General features: G+C 40.7%; 1 pseudogene; it reads left to right on the top strand.

Moving 5' to 3' along the window:
- The first annotated feature begins 3,414 nt into the window (after window positions 1-3,414).
- Window positions 3,415-5,869, top strand: LOC118654361 (annotated as a pseudogene).
- Window positions 5,870-6,208: the final 339 nt, after the last annotated feature.

Genomic DNA, 6,208 nt, shown 5'->3' with positions numbered 1-6,208 from the left:
TATTATAGTGACAACTCTGGGATAAAAGTAAGTCATCAAATCCAATATATATATTGGAGTTAGAACCAACTACACTTGCTAATAGATGGATAATGATAAAAGCATGTGTAAGCAGAATAACTAATTTTCCATTCCCTTGGCTTCCAGTAGAGTGACACTCTTGGCCTCTTTTCATCACTTCACTCTTCTTTTTCACTTGCTTATCTACAGGTAAGGAGAAGAGACTTGTCTGATTAATTTAAGAGAACAAAGTGGGCACACAAGGCTGTGGGAGATTGGCTACATCTTAGTCCTAGTTCAGAACTGCGAGAAAAGTACAACAAAGACTTATAGAATTCACATATGCTATAATTAATGGCTCCTTTAAAATTCTGGCAAAACTCATCCCTTTTCCCAAGAACATTTTTTCAAAGTTAAGTACAGAGAAATGAAAATAAATTGTCAGTCTCAAGCAGAAAAAAAAAAGGGTGAATGTATCCAATCTAATAGATATACATAGGGATAGAAATACTAAATGGTCAAAAAGCTTTATAATTTATTCACAGATTGTTAAACCTTGAGACAATCTTTGAGCTTATCTTATCTTTTACATTAAAAAAAATATTATCTGACCCCTGTGGAAGTAATATGAGGACTTCAGAGCCATTAGTCTATAGTGCCATATCACTGACTGGAACTTCTTATTTTTAATGAATCAATCATTTCAAATAATCAATCAATAATTTCAAAAATTATTTTCTCAAATAATTTTTCTTTTTGACCAGTTTCTTCTCTACCAATTTATTTTCAGACAATATTATTTTAGGAAACTCACCTAGAATCTCTTATCCCAATTGTAATTGTTGTGAAACAAAACAAAGCTTACCATCTATCTGTGCAATAGTAATACTTCCATGTTTGGGTCAAGCATTTCTGTGCCCCTTCCAAAGAGTCATGCCCTAGCACTACTCATATACTTTTCCCTGCAGAGCCTAATTTCCTACAGCTATCCAGGAGTCTTTTCTCCTTCTTGATTTCTAATTATTCATTAAAAAGTGTTCACTTAGTCCTCAGGAAGATGCAAACTGAAACCATAATGATATACCACTTCATAAACACTAGGATGAATATAATAAAAAATATGTGTAATAACAAGGATAGGTGAGGATGTGGAGAAATCAGAACCCTCATATACTGCTATCAAAAGTACAATGGTGCCCTAACTGGTTTGGCTCAGTGCATAGAGCGTCGGCCTGTAGACTGAAGGATCCCAGGTTCAATTCTGGTCAAGGGCATGTGCCTTGGTTGTGGGCACATCCCCAGTAGGGAGTGTGCAGGAGGCAGCTGATAGATGTTTCTCTCTCATTGATGTTTCTAACTCTCTATCCCTCTGCCTTCCTCTCTGTAAAAAATCAATAAAATATATTTTAAAAAGTATAATGATATTTTGGAAAACAATTTGGCAGTTCCTCAAAATGTTAAATATAGACGTACCATATGATCCAGAAATTCTACTCCTAGATATATTCCCAAGAGAATTAAAAGCATATACACATAAACTTGTATACAAATAATTCATTTTGTGACTCCCTTGGCCACACTTGAAAATGTGGAAATAGGAAGGTGAAAGGCTGGTTCACAAATACAAATGTGGAATTCAGTTATAGCTTAGTCCCTCCAATGACTAATGCTTCAAGTTATGATACCCCATACTAATATACAGCAAGCACTTCATGCTAATGTAGTATAGGATAGAAGAAGCTGACTCCTGCACAGTGGAAGCACAAAAGGACATCAATTCTCTTTATATGGATATTTTTTATTTAAGATGGATCACTATGTGGAACATGTTTTTCCTTCCTAAGATTCTAAAATCTTAAATGTATAACCAATTTCATATAATCTATGGCGTCTATAATCCATGAATTAGAAAGTAACATTTTTATATGCATGGATTGAGAAGTGAATGCAGATAAAAATGATATAAATAATATCAAAATCAATTTTCTCTGAGCACTGATACAAATTGCATTTGGCTATGCTGTTCTAAACCTTGATTGCACTGTCACACCCAAGATTTCTCAATAGATGTACCTGCAATTCCAAATGAAAAGGCAAACCCAACTGATGATCTAATATATTTTAATATCTGGTTCCATTACTAATTAAAATAAGAAGGGTATAGGAATAGAATTGAAAAAATGAACATGCCCATACAACATCCTGATGGCCACACATTTTTTCTAAATTCCCCATTGTAATATTTTAAATATTAAAATACCTTTGAATTTTATATTATAGTATAATATAATGGATATCTGTTCCTACGGTGCAACGTAATGCAATTTTTGCCATAAGTCAGAACTCACCTACATAAGCACCTACGTCACTCACATGGAGCACATAAACAGCAGTAATGAATTGAAACAGTAAAAAAAAAAAAAAATTAAAAGAAAGATAACAGTTCCTGACCTTTACTTGTGGTAAATAAATAATGAAAAACATAAAGCACATATGTACATAAGTCAAAATGATGGAACTTTTTAAAATAAATACTATAAATGGGAGATGGCAACGTAACCACAAAACGATGTACATCGAGTCCAATGTAACCTGAGGACTGCCTGTACTGGCAAAAAAATGAAATTTTCTGATTCAGTGGAAACATGCATAACTCTTAGCTGATTCTTGATTTATCCATCAAGGCATAATATAGTAATACTAGAGGCCCAGTGCATGGAATTCATGCACTGGTAGGGTCCCTAGTGGCTGTCGGTTGCTGGCCCGGTACTCCCTCCCTTCCCCAGGCTGGCCCCACCCACTGGTCAAACTCCCAGATGAACTCCCAGTAGAGGGGACAATTTGCATACTACATTTTTATTATATAGGATAAACTGAGACAAATAATTCACTTCCCTCAAATAATTTTTATATAAAAGAACACTTAAATGTACATATTTAGTAGTCTTTTGAGAACCACCTGAAAGGATCACATCTACTGAGACCTGCAATAGCTTAGAAACCAATTTTTTTTATAAATCAATAGCCATTTACTAAATGGATACCCTGGTCTGTTTATCTACCCACAAACACTTCTGATAGAAAATGTGTGAGGTTCCCCTGCCACACACACACAGACTCTCTGGACACCAATTGACTATCTCAGAATTTAATTCAACTCTGACAATAACTACCTGAAGATAGAATCAGACTCCAAAGATAAAGGGCTCAGTCCCACAAGATCACCCCCCACCTCAGACACCAATTAAAAGTCTCAGGCCTCCTGTACTTTTTATGGACTAGCTATTACCATAACCACATCCTCAGGTTCAATAATTTGCTACAATGGCTTAAAGAGCTTATGAAAAATGGTTTATTTATGATAATCAGTTTATTAGAAAGGACATAACTCAGGAATAGTCAAAATTGGAAGCGATGTACAAGGTATAGGAAGAAAGCATGTATAACATCCATGTCCTCTCTGGGTGCACCAGAATCCCAGCATCTCATTTTGTTCACCAACCTTGAAGCTCTATGAATCCTGTTATTATTTTTTTTTTATGGAAGTTCCATTATGTAGACATGATTGCTTAAATCATTGGCCTTTGGTTAAAAACACAATCTCTAGCCCTTCATCCATACCTGGAGGTTGGGTGGTGGGAATGAAAGTTCCAGCCTTCTAATTGTGTCTTGGTCTTTCTGGAAACCATATCTAGTGGCCCTAAGCCACTAGTCATCTCATTTAGCATACAAAATGACATTATTTTCACATCTGAGTTTCCAATGATCTTAGAAGCTCTTGTATATAGAACCAGTATTAAGGCCAAACATAATAAGCAAGCTCTTATCACACCTATCACTCAGGAAATTACATGAGTTTTTAGGAGCTCTGTGCCAGGAAACAGGAACAAGGACAAAATATATATTTCTTGCCTTGGCCGGTTTGGCTCAGTGGATAGAGCATCGGCTTGTGGACCAAAGGGTCCTGGGTTTGATTCCAGTCAAGGGCACCTACCTGGGTTTTAGGCTCCTCCCCTCCTGGACCCTGGTCAGTGCTCCTGCATGAGGCAACCAATTGATGTGTTTCTCTCACATTGATGTTTCTCTCTGTCTTTCCCTCTCTCTTCCATTCACTCTAAAAAACAATGGAAAAAATATCTGTGGGTGAGAATTAAAAATGTATATATCCTATATAATAAAAGGGTAATATTCAAATTAACCATCACTCCAACACAAAGATGGCGCCGCCCATTTCCCTCAGTGGCTCGGGAGTCCCCAGTCCTTTCAGCCCAAACTGATTACAATGGCAAGTGGACTGAGAAGGTTTTCAGCAAGTGTGAGAAGCAAGTGTGAGAAGCAAGCTTTGGTGGGTTTGAAGGGAGAGTTGGTGGGCTCAGGGCCACTGCTGCCCGGGGAGGCCCTTGGAGTTTGGTTCTGAAACCTCAGGGACCCACTCCAGTGCGGGCTGGGGAGGAAGCGCTGCTGCCGCCCACCCAGCGCCAAGTCCCTGGTTAAGGAAGCGGGTCCAAGTCACAGCCACGGGGCCCGGAAGGGCTGTCTCACTCCAGACCATCGTGGCTGAGCTCTGGTGAGGGCAGCAAGCACCTCCGGGATCACTGTCTGCCCCCAGGCTGCCTTCAAACACCAGTGGAGCCTGTGCAGGTTGAACATTTTAATGAAAATGAGATGCCTGCACCAAGACCTGGTGAGGAGAGGGCAGCGGGATCGGGGTGCAGCCTCAAGATCCTGTTAGGAGTCACCAGGCCTCAGGAGGGGCTGAGAGCAACCTGCAGGTGTGCTACGAGGAAGAGGTGCTGAACCACCAGGACGCTGAGGGCCAGCTACTGGAGGTGCGCAAAGGTACAGATGAGGTGGCTCTCGCTGGTGCTGAGCTCAAAAAGCGCATCAACAGCCTGATGGACAAAATCACCTTTCTGAAGAAGGTGCAGGAAGAGGAGATCACTGAGCTGCAGGCGAAGATCCAGTACGCTCAGATCTCCATAGAGATGGAAGTGTTCTCCAAGCCTGACCTCTCCACCACACTCAAGGACATCCGCACCCAGTACAAGAAGCTGGCTGCCAAGAACATGTAGAATGCCCAAGAATGGTTCAAGAGCCCTTCACCATGCTGACCGAGAGTGTTGCCAAGAACACCGAAGTGGTGCACGCAACCAAGGACAAGGTTTCCGAGAGCTGCCGCCTACTCAAGGCCAAGATCCTGGAGATGGAAGCATGACAGGGCATGAACAAAGTGCTAGAAAAGCAGCTGCAAGAGCTGAAGGATAAGCAGAATGCCAACATTAGTGCTATGCAGGACACAATCAACAAATTAGAAAATGAGTTGAGAACTACAAAGAGTGAAATGGCATGGTATTTAAAAGAATACCAGGACCTCCTCAATGTGAAGATGGCTTTGGACATTGACATTGCAGCTTACAGGAAACTCTTGGAAGGAGACCTGCTTCAGTTTCACCATTGTGGGCAGCATAGCCAGCAGCTACTCCTAGAGTTCCCAAGTCTTTGGTCGATCTGCCTACAGTGGTTTACAGACCAGCTCCTACTTGATGTCCACTCTCTCCTTCCCTTTTTAATACACCAGCCACGTCCAGGAGGAGCAGATCAAGGTGGAGGAGACCACTGAGGCTGCAAAAGCCTAGGAAGCTAAGGATGAACCCCCCTCTGAAGGAGAAGCTGAAGAGGAGGAGAAGGAGAAGGAAGAGGCTGAGGAGGAGGAAGGAGAGGATGAGGAAGAAGGTGCCAAGGAAGAATCTGAAGATGCAAAGGAGGAAGAAGGAGGTCAAGGTGAAGGAGAAGATGCCCAAGAAGCTGAGGACAAGAAGAAAGATGAAGGTGCTGGGGGGGGGAGCAAGCAACCAAGAAGAAAGATTGAGTCCCCCTTTCCTTAATTATTTCAGAAATAAGCCCCCAAAACTAGGTCAACCCCGTCACCAACCAAGCAGTTGAGTTCCCGGTACTATATGAATTAAGAAGTCAATATATGTAACATTCTGAGGTGACTCAGGTTGGACATTAATTGTTGTGCTATGACTTTTCTCCTTATGCAGAGTATCTGTTTGCTTGCAGAGTGGCTTCCTGGCTTGCTGCCAGCCAGTGCATGTTCCACACTTATGAGTTCAGGATCTATGGCAATGTGAATAATTCAGAAGTTTACAATAAAAAACACATCAATACATGAATTCACTAATGTTAATGTTAAACTTCATTAAAA

This window comes from Myotis myotis, unplaced genomic scaffold, assembly GCF_014108235.1.
Source record: "Myotis myotis isolate mMyoMyo1 unplaced genomic scaffold, mMyoMyo1.p scaffold_m19_p_4, whole genome shotgun sequence".
In the NCBI taxonomy this organism is placed as follows: Eukaryota; Metazoa; Chordata; class Mammalia; order Chiroptera; family Vespertilionidae; genus Myotis; species Myotis myotis.
The sequence above is the reverse complement of the archived record's forward strand: the minus strand, read 5'-3'. Positions and strand labels throughout refer to the sequence as shown.